This window comes from Chionomys nivalis, chromosome 13 (genome assembly GCF_950005125.1).
Source record: "Chionomys nivalis chromosome 13, mChiNiv1.1, whole genome shotgun sequence".
Taxonomy (NCBI): Eukaryota; Metazoa; Chordata; class Mammalia; order Rodentia; family Cricetidae; genus Chionomys; species Chionomys nivalis.
In genome coordinates, this window is record NC_080098.1 from 65665964 (window position 1) to 65684050 (window position 18087).

Genomic DNA, 18087 nt, shown 5'->3' on the forward strand with positions numbered 1-18087 from the left:
ATACCCTCCAAGAAGCTGCTGCCACCTATCACCATTAGTGTGGGCAGAAAGAACGTTGCCCCAGGCCGTACAATGCAGTTTGAACTTTCTGCCTCCCGAGCTATAAACTGAACAACTCTTGCTTTACAAAGCTCCCAGCACCAGATATTTTGCTATCTCCTCAGAAGCACTAACATACCCAGCATGCTCTTGATCTGCTCTGGGATCCAACCCAGGATGGCACTGCATGGAACTCTTTAACCTCAACTGCAGCATCTCATCTTCCCTTGTCTTCCATGACCCTGGAGCTCCAGAAAAGCACAGGTGAACTATTTTGTAGACAGTCTCTTGATGTGATAGTGTCAGACGATTTCTGTGTGATCCGGAGACTTTGCCAGGGGTCCCTGTCGGGCACAGGCTGGCACATGTGTTATGTAGCCTTCATCATGGTACCTAATTCAGAGACGGTATTGATACATAAGAAATATTAAAGTTAGCGTGAGAACTGGTAAAATTGCTTTCCCCTTTGTAATTAATGAATACCTCGGGGGAGTTGCTCTGAGACTAGGCATGTGTGCTTTTCTCCTCCGAGCAGCTGGTGACCTAGTGAGTGTGTGTTTTGCGAATTCCTTATACTGCAAAACTCCTTGGTGAGGCTGACCCCACCTGCCCCATTATTTAATTGTTTATTCTATTTTTAAATTGCTATTTACATATTAGTGTTATGCTGGGGAGCTTCATGTCAACTTGACCCAAGCTGTGCTCCTCTGAGAAGCGGGAACCTCAGAAACGCGTTCCTGAGATCAGGCTGCAGGCAAGCCTGGAGAGCATTTTCTTAATTAGTGATTGACGTGGGAGGGCCCAGCTGATTGCGGGCAGTGCCATCCCTGGGCTGGTGATCCTGGGTTCTACAGGAAAGCAGATTGGGCAAGCCATGGGGACCAAGCCAGGAAGTGGCACTCTTCTATGGCCTTGGCATCAACTCCTGCATCCAGGTTACTGTCCTGCTTGAGTTCCTGTCTGACTTCCTCCGTGATGGGCTGTTACCTGGATACATAAGCCAAATAAACCCTTTCCTTCCCATGTTACTTTGGGTCATGGTGTTTCATTAGAACCACAGCAGCTAAGGAAAATATGGCCCCTCATCTGTTTTATTCCGTGTGGCAGCATCTCGTTGCCACTTTAGATAAGAAATCCGTGGATAATCTTCACTTGTGTGCTGGGGTGCGTATGTGGGAAGGAGAGAGATTATATGAATGACATACAATTTTTTCCCTTCTTAAATTTAAAAAAATTAAAATTATTCTTCCCTCAGATATAACTTCCCAACTGCAGTAGCCCCTCCCAGTCCCTCACCCCCACCTCCTGTCTCCCTCAGATCCACTCTTCCTCTGTTTCCACTCAGAAAAGAGCCAGCCTCCTATCCCCCAAACGTGGCATATCAAGTTGCAGTGAGACTAGGCTGTCCTATTAAGTCCTGTCCTATTAAGGCTGAACTATTAAGGCTGGACGAGGCAATTCAGGAGGGAAAGGGTCCCCAAAGCAAGCAATAGAATCAGAGGCAGTCCCCACTCCCACTGTTAGGAGTCCCACAAGAAGACAAAACTACACAACCAAAACATACATACACAGAGCCTTGATCAGACCCACGCAGGTTCCCTGGCTGTCGGCTCAGTCTCTGTGAGCCCCTGTGCACACAGTCAGATGATTCTGTGGGTTTTCTTGTGGTGTCCTTGGTCCCTCTGGCTCCTACAATCCTTCCCCCCTTCTTGCAGGATTCCCCAAGCTCTGCCTAATGATGATTGGCTGGGGTCTCTGCATCTGCTCCCATCAGTTGCTGGAGAAGCCTCTCTGATGATGACTGTGCTAGGCTTGGGTCTACAGTATAGCAGAGAATCATTAGCAATCATTTCAGTGATTTTTTTTTTTTTAACCTATCATGGTTGGCTCTGTTCTAGGTCTCTGGGCTGTCCAGCCTCTGGTTCCTGGGCCTGCAGTCATTGTCAGGATGGACTCCCTCTCATGGCACGGGTCTTATGCTGGACCAGTCATTGGCTGACCATTCCTACAAGTTCTGCACCACATCTCCCCAACACGTCTTGCAGGCAGGACAAATTATAGGGCGAAGGTTTTGTGGATAGGTCGGTTTTCCAGTCCCTCCACTGGAAGCCTTGCCTGGTTGCAGAAGATGGCTGGTTCAGGCTCCATATCCCTCATTACTAGGAATCTTAACTAGGGTCACCCTCGTAGATTCCTAGCTCCCCACCTGATCCCTCCTGTTCTCATCCCTACCTGCCCCAGTACAGTCTTGATAGCTATTCTATTTCCCCTTTCCAGGGAAATCCATTTGTCTCTCCTTGAGCCCTCCTTGTTACTTAGCCTCTCTGTGTCTGGTGATTGTAACATGATTATCCTTTACTTTACAGCTAATATCCACATATAAATGAGTATATACCATGTTTGTCTTTCTGGGTCTGGGTTACTTCACTCGGGACAATTTTTTTTCTAGTTCCATCCATTTGCCTGCAAATTTCATAATGTCGTTTTTCTAACAGCTGTGTAATAGTCCATTGTGTAAATATTCCGTATTTTCTTTACCTGTTCTTTGGTTGAAGGACATCTAGGTTGTTTCCAGTCTCTGGCTATTATGAATAAAGCTGCTATGAACATAGTTGAGCAAATGTTCTTATGACAGGATGGCGCATCCTTCAGGTATATGGCCAAGAGTGAGACAGCTGGGTCTTGAGGTAAATCGATTCCCAATTTTCTGAGAAACTGCCGTAATGATTTCCAAAGTGACTGTACAAGTTTACATTCCCACCAGCAATGGAGAAGTGTTCCCCTCACTTTACATATTCTACATCAGAAGCTGACACTTGTGTTACTGATCTTGGCCATTCTGACAGGTGTAAGATGGAATCTCAGAGTTGTTTTGATTTGCATTTCCCCGATGGCTAAGGATGTTGAACTTTTTTTGTTTCTTAGCCATTTGATATTCTTCTGCTGAGAATTCTTTCTTTAGATCTGTACCCCATTTTTAAAAAATTGGATTATTTTGGTTTGTTGATGTCTAGATTCTTGAGTTTGTTTTATATTTTGCATATTAGCCCTCTGTCAGATGTGGATTCCCTTTCTATAGGCTGCTGTTTTGCCCTGTCGACAGTATCCTTTGCTTTACAGAAGCTTTTCTGTTTCATGAGGACTCATTCGTTACTTGTCTATCTTAGTATCTGAGCTATTGGTATTCCATTTAGGAAGTTGTCTCCTCTGCTAATGTGTTCAAGGCTATTACCTACTTTCTCTTCTATCAGGTTTGTTATATCTGATTTTATGTTGAGGTCTTTGATCTTCTTGGACTTGAATTTTGTGCAGGGTGATAGATATGGATGTTTGCATTTTTTTACATGCAGACTCCAGTTAGACCAGCACCATTTGTTGAAATTGCCTTGTTTTCATTATATAATTATAGCTTCTTTATCAAAAATCAGGTGTCTGTAGGTGTGTGGATTAACATCCGGATCTTTGATTTGATTCTTTTGATCCACCTGTCTGTTTTTATGCCAATACCAAGCTGTTTTTATTACTATCGCTCTATGGTAGAACTTTAAATCAGGGATGGTGATACCTCCAGAAGTTCTTTTATTGTGCAGGATTGCTTTAGCTATCCTGAGTTTTTTTTATTTTTCCATATGAAGGTGAGTATTGTTCTTTCAAGGTCTGTACTGGATTGTGTTTGAATTTTGATGGGTATTGCACTGAATTTGTAGATTGCTTTTGGTAAGATGGTCATTTTTACTATATTAATCTACCAACCTATGAGCATAGGAGATCTTCCCATCTTCTGGTATCTTCTCAAATTTCTTTCTTCAAAGACTCGAAGTTCTTGTCAAACAGGTCTTTCACTTGCTTGGCTAGAATTTCCCCCCAAATATTTTATATATGTTTTTCTATTGTGAAGGATGTTGTTTCCCTGATTTTTTCTCCACCCATTTATCATTGGCATATAGAAGGGCTTCTGATTTTTTAAAATCTTGTATTCAGCCCCTTCACTACAGTTGTTTATCAGCTGTAGTGGAATTTTTGTGGTCACTTATGTTTGCTATCACATCTTTGAATAGTGATACTTTGACTTCTTCCTTTCCCATTTGTTTGATCTCCTTTAGCTGTCTGATTGCTCTAGCTAAAACTTCAAGTTCTTTATTGAATATGGAAATCATTGGCAGCCTTGTTTTGTTCCTGATTTTAGTGGAAGTGCTTTGAGATTTTCTCCATTTAATTTGATGTTGGCAATCAGATGTAATTTGCCTTTATTATGTTTAGGTATGTCCCTTGTATCCTTAATCTCTCCAAGACTTTTATCATGAAAATCTTAATGAGAGAACTTGGTGTTGGATTTTTCAAAGGTTTTTTTGCTATCTAATGCGATGGTCATGGTTTTTTTTTCTTTCAGCTTGTTTATACTGTGGATTATGTGGCAGATTTTTGTATGTTGAATCATGCCTGTATCTTTTGGATGAAGCCTACTTGATTATAGTGGATGATTTTATGTGTTCTTAGATCCAGTCTGAGAGTATTTTATTGAGTATTTTTACATCAATGTTCATGAGGGAAATTGGTCTGTGATTATCTTTCTTTGTTGAGTCTTTCTATTTTGTTAGATATTAGACTATCTAACACCAACTTGCTTCTTAGATCCATTTGCCTGGAAAATCTTTCCCCAATGCTTTACTCTGAGCTAATATCTATCTTGGATGTTGATGTGTGTTTCTTGTATATAGCAGAAGGATATGGATCCTGTTTTTGCCTTCATTCTGTTATTCTGTCTTATTACTGGGGGCATTGAGTCCATATATTGAGTGATGTTAATGACCAATGATTGCTAAGTCCTGTTATTTTGTTATTGTTGATGGTTGTGTGTGTGTGTGTTTGTGTGTGTGTTCTTTTGGTTTTGTTGGTGTGAGATTATTTCCTGTGTTTTTATAGGTGTAGTTAGCCTCCTTGGGATGGAGTTTTCCTTTTAGTACCTTGTATAGGATTGGATTTATGAATAGATATTGTTTACATATGACTTTTTCATGGAATATCTTGTTCTTTCCATCTATGGTGAATGAAAGTTTTGCTGGGTATAGTAGTCTTGACTGACATCTGTGGTCTCTTCAAGTCTACAGGGCATCTGTCCAGGCTCCTCTGGCTTGTAGAGTGTCCTTTGAAAGGTGGAGTGTAGTTCTAATAGGTCTGCCTTTATATGCTACTTGTTCTTTTCCCCTTGCAGCTTTTAATATTCTTTCTTTGTCATGTATGTTTAGTGTTTTGATTATTATGTGACAAGAGTGTTGTAATATGAGCGGCAGGGCTGTGTCCCCGGCACCCAGCCGCCCGCATGGCTAGCTTATGCCCCGAAATAATTACACGGAAACTGTATTCTTTTAATCACTGCCTGGCCCATTAGTTCCAGCCTCTTATTGGCTAGCTCTTACATATTGATCTAACCCATTTCTAATATTCTGTGTAGTACCACGAGCTGGCTTACCAGGAAAGATCTTAACCTGCGTCTGTCTGGAGTGAGACAATCATGGCGACTCCTGACTCGGCTTCTTTCTCCCAGCATCCTGTTCTGTCTACTCCGCCTACCTAATTTTATGTCCTATTAAAGGGGCCAAGGCAGTTTCTTTATTACTTAACCAATGAAACAACAGATAGAAAGATGACCCACCTCCATCACAAGAGGACTTTCTTTTCTGGTGCAATCTGTTTGGTGTCCTGTAAGCTGCTTGTACCTTTACAGTCCCAGGGGTTATACTGCCTCCATCATGACTTCTTATTTATAGTTTATAACCTCCCCAAACAGTACCACCGACTATGGGCTAAATGTTCGAATATATGAGCCTATAGGGGACATTTCTCCTTCAAACCACCATGGCATCCATTCAAGATCACAGGAAGAGAAGCATGGCTGGGTTCAGTACTGAAGGCTTTAAGCCTTAGAAGTGACTGTGGGATTGGAAGACGCTCTCTGAGAAAAAGGAGAACACTGAGAAATGGCACACAGGCTTTGTCTGCTAGCCCCCAACAGCTGTGGGACCTAACCTGGGTTCTGAGGGCAAGTCAGTTGCTGCCAGCTGTCTTGATTTTTCCATTCACGAGGTGGTAAGGGGTAGGACACACTCCATGGGCTGTGGGGTGGCAAGGGGCAGATGCCATATACTGTGGGAAGATGGGTAAGGTCCTCACAGGAATCCTGGCTCTAGGCAAGTTCCCCTAAGGAGTTGCTCCAGGATGCTCTCCTGACTCAGGCTACCATGGCTGCCTCCTGATGCACAGGATGCTCTCCTAACTAAGTTCCCCCAAAGAGCTGCTCACAGGGTGCTTTCCTGGCTAAGTTCCCCCAAGGAACTGCTCACAGGGTGCTCTCCTGACTCAGTTTCCCCCAAGGAGCTGCTCACAGGGTTTTCTCCCAACTCAGTTCACCTGAGGAGCTGCTCACAGGATACTCTCCTGACTCAGGCTACCATAGCTACCTCCTTTTCTCTCTCCCCTCTCACAGTTGTGGGATCCTCCCAGGGCAGGCTTCCTTGCCTGCCTTCTCTTTGCATGCATGCATGGGGGTGAAAACGCCTCTCATGACTGAAGCCAATGCTGGGGCTAGTGGAGACTGGGAGGGGTGCCAGGTGGTGTCTTCTCTCAGACCCTCCCCAATCCAGTGGACAGGCACCCGCCCCTCATACTTGCCTTTTAACCCTTGGTTGTCCGTGCACAGTGAATCATAGGTGTCCCCTTGATTCCATACCAGAATCCCTCTGGGTGCCCCAGTGATGTAGATAAGTGCAGTGACGTATGCGTTGACCTTTTGTGGCTGCTGGTTTTCCCCTTCATCACAGTGTCACCACAGGGCATGCACGCCGTAACACATCCGGAATTTTCACTTTCCACAGGTGAGTGAGATTCCATTGTTCTGTGTACCGCATCTTATATACCCGCCTCCTTGGACGTAGAAATGACTTTAACGATAACAAGATGGTCTCCATTTTTAGGGTCTGGCCGTTTTCTCCTCACAGAGAAGATCTCAGTTCTTACTGTCCCAACTCAGGTGCACAGTAGACGCTAGTGGCTGATGGTCCTCGAGTGGACACCAGGTTCTAGAAAGTGGCTACCCCATGGACATTGCGTTCTAAGCATCTCAAGTGAGTTTTATCTCCTAGAAGTTGTACTTGTGTTCTTGTGGTTAGTGTGGCCTCCAAGTGGCCTGTCTTTGCTCGTCATACAATGTGTTGGCTCTCCCATGAGGTGCAGGGGTGGGTGGGAGAGGTAGGTGGCATTCCATCTCTGCTATGTTTGTTTCCCTCAGGCTGGAGGCCGGCACCCACCCCGAGTGCCCATACACTCAAATTCACAGGAGTGTGGCAGCCTTGGGGTGGCAGAAGGAAGGGGTGGCTATTGCTTCTGCAGGTTAGTGTAGAGGAGTATGACTTTCTGTGGCGGCTTTGGTGACAGCCACTGTGTCCAGGCCCTGGACAGAAGGAAGCCACCCCTTTGTTCCTGAGAGCAGTGCCAGAGTCCCTTAATGCCTGTCATGTGTCCTGCCTAGTCGCAGGGCTGAAGTGATTTCTGTCCTTTGAGGGAGAACATGAGCAGGTGTTAAGACAGTAGTGAGGTTTGGATTTGCAAATGTGTGTGTATGTGAGGGGGCCACTTGACCAGGACACTCATAGCTATAGCACGGTCTGTTGTCTGGCTGTGTGCAGCATGACCTCGATGCTTTTGTCACTAAGACACGCCTCCTTTGCTGAGGAAGCCTGTGGTACCAAATTGCTTTAAAAAAAAAAGAAAAGAAAAAAGAAAGTAAGTCAGTAAATTCGCTGTCTGGGCAGCTTCTCCAGCTGTGCAGAGGGAGGGCAGTCAGGTCATAATTGAATTTAGTAGTAATATGAGAGGCAGGAAGAGCTTGGGAAGCATCTCTAACTCATGCCAAGTTGGACAATTGATGAAATAAATGGGAAGAAAATTGATTATGGTTTTAGACGGGTATTCATTTTATGGCAGATGTTTAAGGGGCACTTTCATCTATAGATTAAAAAGCAATTTAGGGAGCTCATCCATAAATATTTTAGGAATATATCTCTTCTTTAGGAAGAATATTTTTCTCATCTGTGCACCTTCTCCTGCTGGCTGTCAGTCACTTACAGTGAACTGGGCATGTCATTTATACGGAGTCCGCATTTGTCAGCAGAGGTGTTTGAGGACTGAGCTGGAGTCTCTGGAGAGATAAGCCATCCTAAGGAGTTCTACAAATGTCATACTTATTCTAATGAAGTCTAGGAGGAGCAGAAACCTCCCTCGGAGCATGGCTGTGCTCCAAAAAGACATGGTTCTCATGAACCGACAAATTTCATCACTTGGAGTGGGATGGGGAATGAACAGCCTGACCCTGTGTCTGTTTGGATAGAACCCTTGAACATGTATGAACACATGCAACACCATATTCATGTGAGTGGGCAACCACTGCACATACATAGGTATATAGAGATTAGTGTTTACATATACATTAGGGTGTACACATGTGAAATGTACACACGTGTATTTACATACACAGACACTGCTGTACTTGGGGGGATTACATCTTATCCCATGCTGACCTGAAAAGCTATTGGGGTCATGAGGCAAGGCTGCTGAGTCTGAGCCATCTGTTTCCACAGATACACACATGCCTGTGCACTTTCTCAGGTGCCGTGTGTGTGTCTGTGTGTGTGTATGTGTGTGCATGCACATGTGTGTGCATGCATACATGCACAAGTGCACCATTACATGGTCAGGCCTAGAGGCCTGGGTTTTCCATGTTTAGTTGCCTTGGTCTCTTGCCTCCCTGGGGCACCTGCACAGTGAGGCAGACCTTGATGATTAAGGACATGGAACTGGAGAAGCTCAGAAGCCCACTTGAGTCACATAGTGGCTGTGTACCTGAGTACCTGACTTAGTGAGGCTGCTTTGCAGCCTTAGCATCTGGGGCTTTCCTCCCAAGAATCCACAAAACCATTTCAGCCCTGTGTGGCCTGAGTGATGGGCACAGGCTCCTCACAGTTCCTCACTCACTAAGGGTGCTTTCTGCTTCGGACCAAAACCTGGCTGGTCCGTATCCAGGAGACAGATTTTTACTGAGAAATTATTGCGAGGATTGGGACAGGGTAGTCATGGGAGTAAGGAGTCTTTGTGTAGGTGTCAGAGCAAGTATGGATTGAAAAGTCACTGGGCACCAAGCCAGCCCCTTTCTCTGGGAGTAACGCCTGTGTGAGCTTGGCCCCTGTTTAGGCCAGGACCTGCTCAGAAGATTAGCAGGTTTTATACAGTGATGGAGAGGAGTCTGTGGGATGCGGATGTCAAACAGCCACGTGGAGAGAAGAAACAAGGATGTGATGAGTATCTGAGTCCCAGCAGAGCCCTCTAGAGCCACTGCTGCCGTCTTTAAACTGAATATGTGTGACTCAGCATCCCCACCATGCCAGCCCTACTTTCAGCAAAGGACAAAAGTGGGAACCCAGGAAAAAACAAGTCCTCAATACGGCAAGGAAAAGGAAGTGCAGTTGATCACACAGAGCAGCCAGGGAGCAGCCAGAGACAGGAAGGAAGGGCAAACCCCAAGAGTCCCTTCAAGGACACACCCTAGCCACCTCACATCCTTCTGCCAGGCCCCTCCTCCTTAAAGCTTACCCCCAGTAGTGCCACAGGCTGGCATCAAACTTCCGACACATTAATGCGTGATGTTTAGGATCTAAGGAAGCAGAAGGTGGGATTAAGTCGACAGCTAGCCTCTCGCCTCAGAGAAATTGCTTATGGTGACAACTCTCCCGGGAAAACCATGGGCTTTACAAAAGCCTGCAAGGAATAAATAATCCCTAATTTATGCATAGCTTTTCAGCAAGTGGAAAAGGAGACTCACATCCCAGTTCATCCCATGTTCTGAGCAAATGCAATCTCAATGCAAACTGGGTGATAAAAATTATAAAAAATTACTCATCTTTTTTTTTAAATTATTCATCTTATAACATACATATGAACATTCCAGATGTGTGTTAGCTCATTGATTTCACTGTATGCTAAAAAATAAAACATGGACATACGGATGATTCAGGATGGTAAACCATATCAACAGGATTTATTCAGTGAGTGGGAAATTAGGAATCCCTTGTATTCTCCCATAGGTGTAACTTTTTGTGTGTTCTAGACTTGAACTGAGAGCTTCACTCATCCTAACCAGGTGCTATTCCATCAGACTCTACCACCCCCCCTAGAAATACTTTTGACTATCTATCCTTTCTAATTAAGGGAACAAGCCTCCCTCCCTCAGCCTAAGAAGCTGACTGTCTACCAGAAATCAAACTGAAACTTAAAGAATATGAGATTTTTGAATCATTGAGAAAAGATGCTACCACTTTGTCTGGGACACTAGGGTGTTAACTACAGTCTAGGGCTGAAGGGTCTGTTTGCAGATTTGTACCTGGGCTGTACCAGACTCTGCCTTCTGTGCTACTTTTGTCCTTCTGCGAGCTGTGGCTACCTTGGTGCTTCTAAACCTCACTCCTAAGCTATTTACTGATCAAATTTAGCATTCTGACTCTATAGAAAAATAGCAATTCTGTAATAAGTTATGACCACCAAGTCGGTGACAAAACTGTTATGTGAACAGTCTTCATTTCTCAGCAAACAGGGGACACTGGAGCACACCTCCCCAGCGCTTCTCTCAGCAGCCAAAGCCCAAGGCAGACGCTGCTCTCCCACACTTTGCATTCCCATAATCACAGCATGCGTTCTGAGGCCCAGCCTTGAGCTCAGTGTGTGACCTCCCCTGGGACAGCCATTCCTCCCCTGGGACCTGGCTCATGACTTCCATGCAAGAGGTATCCTGTGAGCTACTCTCTCTGGAAGCGAGTGAACCCCAACAAGACTCAGCAAGGAGTTAATGATCACGGGGTTCATTTATTTGGATTGGCTCCGCTTGCCCACTTCTAATTTTAGAATGGAATGAAATTAGTAAGAATAGGAGTTTATGGATTTCTTGGCCACTTTTACAGACCTTTGAAAGCTTAGAACATTTTTTCTCCAAAGGACAAAATGAACTCTAGTGCCTCGGGGAATCATGCCCCACACGCCAGCAGCCAGTGGGCATTTCTACATAGAGGGCCTCGCTGCTAATCTGCAACCCCGTGTTCACTTTAGTCTCAAGTAGGGGAGACCCAGCCCCTGCCAGCCTCCTTCTCATCACCCACGATGCAAAGCTCTGCACAAGAGCCTGCCTTCCTGCTCCCTGAGGTGACATTCTGGCAGAGGGGGCAGAGGTGGCAGAGGGGCAGTTCTTCCCACCTCCCATCTCTGTTTTCTCCAGAGCGAGACAGGTCGAATGCACTGGGAGCCGCTGCCCTGCACCAGGAGGTGAAGGGACTGTGTTCATGCCGGAGATTTGCTTTCTGTCCGAAGCCCGCAGCTTTGCCCACAAATCAAGTTGGCCTTCGTTGTTTGCCTTTAATCCAAGAAAACGCAAAATGATTTTCACATGTGCGCACACACACTCACACGTTGTTGGTGTTCAATTCCACTTTGCTTTGATGATTTCCTCCTGCGGGGGTAGTTAAACTCACAAACCCTGAAATCTGGAATTTGAAACGCCCCCTCCACAGCTAAGACTGGAGAAAGAATGCAGAAACACACTTTAGCGCCTCCTGGGGAATTTTAGAAAGACCATGCAAAGTATCTTTATATGTGTGGAAAGTCCGTTGGAATACATGGGCCCAAGGTCAGGCTGCCATGGTGGAACTTACAGAGCTGGGGCGGTGAACTGACACCGCAAAGGTGCTGGCTGGCGCTCTCTGCTCAAGATCACATGACCCTTGACTTCTCTGTCAGACATGCTGAAGCCATCCCTTTCTCCAAGCCAGCCCTTTCGGCTTCTCTCCCCTCTTTCTCTAGGAGGAAGGGACCCTTCATCACTCCTGCGCCTGCATTCTAAGTCACTGTGTCCCCCCAGAGAGACCACCTCTGTGTCATTCGGGGCTCCCGTGGTGCTGAATGTGCTTTGTTTCTTGCTGTGCTTGCTGTCACCCTTGTGTGCCTAACCTCATTAAAAGGCGTACTGGGCTCTGCCTTTCCAGAGCTGCTCGGAAGCCTCCAAGGTGTTCTCTGTAGCCTTCATCCTGTCAGCGCAGGTCACTGGGAGCCACTCTGGCCACTTGGAGCTTCTGTTCAAAGGCCCAAGGCATGGCTCCCTGGGACAGCGATTTGTTCTCCTTAGACTGCCTGCTTAGAGCCCTGGGGACCATTCTGTACCCCAGGCTTTCCTCCAGGCTTGTCTCCACATTCCTAAAATCCAGAGGGAATCTCAAAATAGAATAAGAAATAAGGTTTTAAATTAGAAGCAATGGTGCTGGCACCATGCCCCACTCCACTCCTATGCCTCCCTCTTTGGCATGACATTGCAAACCAGAGCTATCCATGTTTGTGGCTATGACAGTGTCCTGTGCTGAAGGGAAGCTGGGGTCTAGCTGTGCCAGGTTAGGACAGCAGCCATATACCTCCGAACCCCAGGGTCCCTTAGACATTGTACTCAATAAATAAATAGCTGTCGTTTTAGTCTGCATTGGAGGGATGCAGATGACTGGAGAGGGAAGTGATGGGGTAGGGAGATTAGTATTTTCCTGGTCTTTGTTTGGTTTGAGCTATCTGAGTGCCCAAGATAGATGGCCAGGGGGCAGCATCACAGAGGGAAACAATTTTCATAGAGAAAGCAGGAGGCAGGGTCACATTCCAAGTATGGCTTGGAGGGCAGCATAGTAAGATGTATGCAGGAAGGTTGGATACCATGTACAGGAGGGGCATCCTCCATCCATCCTGTTGGTCCCTCCTGCAGCCCTGATTCCAGCTTTCTCCCTGCATCTCAGGAAAGCCCACAACCTTGGCTCTTGGGAACTAGAGCTACTTCTCATAGTGGTACCAACCATGGCTCCATCACACCCCAGGCAAAATGCTACACGGTACACCTCATTTACCTCTGGAGTTGCACTCAGCACCCAGCTGCAACGGGGGCTTTTCTGGATACATACACTGGCAAGGGTCAGCCAACAAAGGGAAGGGCCTGCTGGAGCATTCCTTCTGAGCTACAGTACAAATATTTCCCTAGATCCATACAGTGAGATGTACTGGCCCAAGTATTAGAATAAAGAAGCTCAGCCTTTAGTGACTAGGTTGAAAGGCTGAGCCAGAGCAGAGGGGATTAAGGCCCTTATAAAAGAAGCGGCTTGTTGTTCTTGCTCTCGTCTCTGCTTTCCCTCCAGTCTTCTGCCCAGCGAGGACAGTGTTCCAGGCGCCTCATGGAAGCAGAGATGTGCCCAACTCGGAGCCTGCTGGTGCCCGAATCTTCCTGTTTCCAGATGCACGAGGAATGGTAATGATTTCCTGTTGTTCATACATTAGAGCAGTGGTTCTCAACCTGTGGGTAGTGACCCCTTTGACAACCTCTGTCCCTCTAAGTATTAACATTACAATTCATAAGAGTAGTAAAATTACAATTATGAAGGAGCAGTGAAAATAATTTTACAGTCAGGATCACCACAGCACAGGGGACTCTATTAAAATGTCACCACACTGGCAAGGTTGAGAGCCTCTACCTTTCAGTCTTGGGTATTGTGTTATAGCAACAGCAAGGGACACTTCTCTGCCTGTGCCCTGAGAGCAAGGCCTCCACCAAGATGAAGCTAGAGCTCTAGATGAACAACTCTGGAAGCCCTCTCTTCCTTTACCTTTGGCCCTGATCTCTCAGATGGGGTGGGGTTGAACCGCAAGCTGCCCTTGTCCTTGAGTTCCCTTCAGCCGAACCCCACAGTTACCTTCCCTGGCCCGTGATCCCATGTAATACAGGAAGCTCAGGCTTTCATGCTAAATGGGGAGCTTCAGTTACCCCCATTCCCAGGGAGTCCAGCATCAGAATGACATTGAAGGGGTAATCCTACTGAACTTGAGGCTCTTCAGAGCAAGAGTTTACAGAAGTTTGACTGGAAGTTCCTAGCACTGACCCTCAGATCCAGTTCTCCAGGCCTGGTCCTCTGTAGCCATGTGCCACAGAGCTCAGTACCCCATAACCTGGTACTCCGCAGTATTGTACCTCAGCTCAGTACCCCATAACCTGGTACTCCGCAGTATCGTATCCTAGCTCAGTATTCTATAGCCTGGTACCCCACAGTTGTAGAAGGAGCATCCAGCTCCCAGCCGCCTGGCTAGCTTATACCCAGAATTAACAACACAAAAACTGTATTCATATAAACACTGCCTGGCCCATTATATCTAGCCTCTTCTTGGCTAACTCTCATATCTTGCTTAACTCATTTCTAATAATCTGGGAAGCACTGTAGCAACTGCACCACACCCAACAGCATGGTTATGAAGCTAGATAGCAGGCACAGCCTGCCCTTTCTTTAGAGTATGCTAAATATTCAAGGCATTTTATGCATGTTGGAACAAATGGGGCATTTCTGTGGCTTTGAGATAGTTGAACCATTCCAAGACTCATGTTGCCAGGCGATGCACGCATCATTTATGGGTTTGGGAACCTGTGTGGCATTGGCGTGAAGAGGATCCAGCAGACAGACCCACATCAGATACTCACTAGACCTAGGCAGGTGAATGCTTTAAGACCTATCTGTGCAGCTGTAGCTCAGAAAACTCTTCTTGTTCCTAAGCTCTCCATGCAGACCAGGCAAATGTGCCCCACCGTGCTGGGCATCAGTCTTTCCCTTGGTGTTTAACGGCGATGTTTAACTTCTTAGCCACAGGGACCTGGGGCATATTGCTCTTCTGGCAGTAGGAACAATTGTCTGTACCAGAATGGATTCTGTCTCTTGACCCCATGTGCCACTGTGGTCCAGGGTAAATAGGGGTGCTGGTTCTAAGCTGAGGAGAGGGAAAGGAGGCAGGAGGAGCCTGAGTTTCCTGCTGCAGTGCTCAGGCACAGGGGCCATTCATTCACCTTGTCTTCCAAGGATGCTCCTGAACACAGTTAAAATCTCCTGTAAGACTGCATCTTCCTGTGTTCAGTATTTACCAGGGAAGTCCATGAGTGAGGGAGTGAGCGATTCCTCTAACTTTCCCCTGAGTAGAGGTACACTCCACGGTTAAAGCACACAGTTGGAGATGAACGAAGCCATCTAGAGCCACTCTTGGCCTCCTGAAAATGAGGCCCATTAGTGTCTTGTACCTTCTTTTGTTATCAGTAGGTTGAAAACAAGCGTCTCCGGAAGGGTCAGTGACAGCTTTCCCTGACTTGTGTCTCCATCTGCATTGCTCCTCCCAGGGGAAAGGATAGTTGCCCATCAGACCCAGGCTCAATTTCTTTGTGAGACTCACATAGTTATGGCTGTAATTCCAAACACGAATAGTGGCAAAAGCACTCTTGCGGAGTGTCTACTCATGGTGACATTTGTATTTAAGTGTTCTGGGGGTGTGGAAGAGCGTGATATGCAAGCATGATACAAAACTCTCTACTCTGTTTTTTCCTTAACACATTTGTTATTGAGGAAGACTCTCCATTATTGAAGAGGACTCTCCGTTACTGAGGAGGACTCTCCGTTATTGAGGAGGGCTCTCCATTATTGAGGAAGACTCTCTATTATTGAGGAGAATTCTCCAGGCCTGGTAGAGATTGTTGAACCTGGAGTGAGCCAGACCCCAGTTGTCCTCTCTTGTGGTTTTCATTAGAAGGAAGGAGGAACTAAGGTATTCTCTTTTTGAGATTATTATTTTTTTTTTTTTGATTTTTTGAGACAGGGTTTCTCTGTAGCTTTTTGGTTCCTGTCCTGGAACTAGCTCTTGTAGACCAGGCTGGCCTCGAACTCACAGAGATCCGCCTGCCTCTGCCTCCTGAGTGCTGGGATTAAAGGCGTGTGCCACCACCACCCGGCGAGATTATTATTTTATGTCATTTCCCCTTTCCTTTTTTCTTTCAAACTCTCCCAAGGTTACCTGTCATCTCCTCTTTCTTTTAAATTCATGATCTCTCTTTGTTAATTATATCTATCTACATACACACATATACATATAATTAATAATATTATAATAATATATATGTAGAATATGAATATGTATTTCTAAAACCACAACCTTCTTAGTCTGTATAATGTTTGTATTTATATGTTTTCAGGTGACCATTTGGGGCGCTCGTCTCTGGGGAGGACCGTTTCTCCCACTCTTAGCTTCCTTAGTAGTCTGTAGTTCTTAGTGTAGGCTTGAGGCTATGTGCTCCTTCCCCCCTCCATGTTGGCATGTGTATGATGTCATCCTTGTTCAGCTCATATTTAGGCATGCACACTGCCGAGACTTTAGGAATGCATCTTCCGATATTCCTAGGAGACACAGCAAACTCCCTGATCCTTTGGCTCCCAGCCCCGCAATGTTCCCTGAGCCCTAGGTGTAGAAGTTAGATATAGTGATATTTGATTTATGTTTTAATAAATAAAGCTTGCCTAAAGATCAGAAGGGTAAAGCTAAGCCAATAGAGGTCAGGCAGTGGTGGCACATACCTTTAATCCCAGGACTTGGGAGACAGAGGCAGAAGGATCTCTGTGAGTTCAAGGCCACCCTGGAATACACAAGATCAACGCAGAAATAAATCCAGGTGGTGGTGGCTCACACCTTTAATCCCAGTATTAGTGAGTCTCACACCTTTCATCCCAGCACTAGAGGAAATATAAAATGGGAGGGGAGAGAGGCTGAGTCTGTATAGACTGCTTAGTCTGCTGAGTCGGCTCAGTTTGCAATCACCCAGCCCTGGTAGAGGTAAGACTTCTCTAGTGGCTTGGCTGCTTTGCTTTTCTGATCTTCAGCTTAAACCTCAATATCTGTCTATGGGTTTTTATTATTCGTGGGGCAGTTGTGTTGTAGATGTATCTGTTGGGACAGGGCTTCATAACGCTGCCTTTCAATTGGCTGTGGTTTTCTGTGATGGTCTCTGTTGCAGAGAGCTTTCTATGATGAAGGGTGAAGGCTACACCATTTGCAGGTATAAAGGAACTAAGTTAGTTTAGGCTGAGGGATGTTAGTGCACTTGTTGTTTGTTGGAGAAACATGGCAGGGGAGGGAGCAGAGAAGGAACACTAGCCATCTCTGAAACTGGTTGCTATGCTTGTCTCCATGTTCTAGAAGCCTGATGGCCTGTGAGGTAGTTCTGAGCGCCAGTGGAGCCTGTAAGCAGACACAGTGAGTGAGTTGGTCTCACTGAGTGGCTGGGTCTGTCAGCGTTTTTCATGAGCCTGGGTTGTAACAAAACAAGGCCACCCTATGCCTTTTCTGTATTTCCCCTCCTACATGTGCCCAGTTTCCTTCCCACTTCTCTTCCTTATTGTAATAAAGATATGGGGACCTCCACAGGACCCTGGAACTGTGTTGTTGGGGCCCTCTGGTCACTGGACTTAGGAGCTAAAAAGAGCATCTTTCCTTCATTAGCTACTCAGCCTCGGGTAGTTTGTCATAGTAACACAGACAAACAAGTACACACCCAAGGAAAGAAAATATTTCCTCATGAAGGTGTGGGGCAGGCCTTAGCAGACTCATGTCTCTGTGTTACTATTATAAGTGGGAAGGAGAAAAAGAATTTCCAGTTGGGTTCTCTCCTGACAGGGGACTCAGAGGCTTTTTTGGGAGCCATTTCCCTCTAATTCTCGGGAATCTAAAATAAGAAGAAATGAACTATGTTTGTGATACTGTCTGAACATTGTCCACAGTATGAACTACAGTGTCACAGGGTCACAGGACTCTACAGAAGTCCCGTACCTGTCTGGTGCAGAGCCCTCCCTGCACAGAACCTGGGCTCTACTGAGAACGAGGCCCCTGGAAGCTGAGGTTCCAACTTCACGTTAGCTGACTCAGTGATAATCTTACCATACACTGGAGTTAGTCATATCCAGGGCCCTGCTAAAGGCCCCAAACACGGTCTGTGGGTCAGGTAACAGAATCTCCCAAGTCTGGTATGTGCCCAAGAATGGGTCATTAGTAACAAACGGGACTCTTGGCTCAGTTCTGATGGCTGGAAGGCCACATCTGCGGAGGATGGCAGTGTTGACCTCTTAAGTTCTAAAC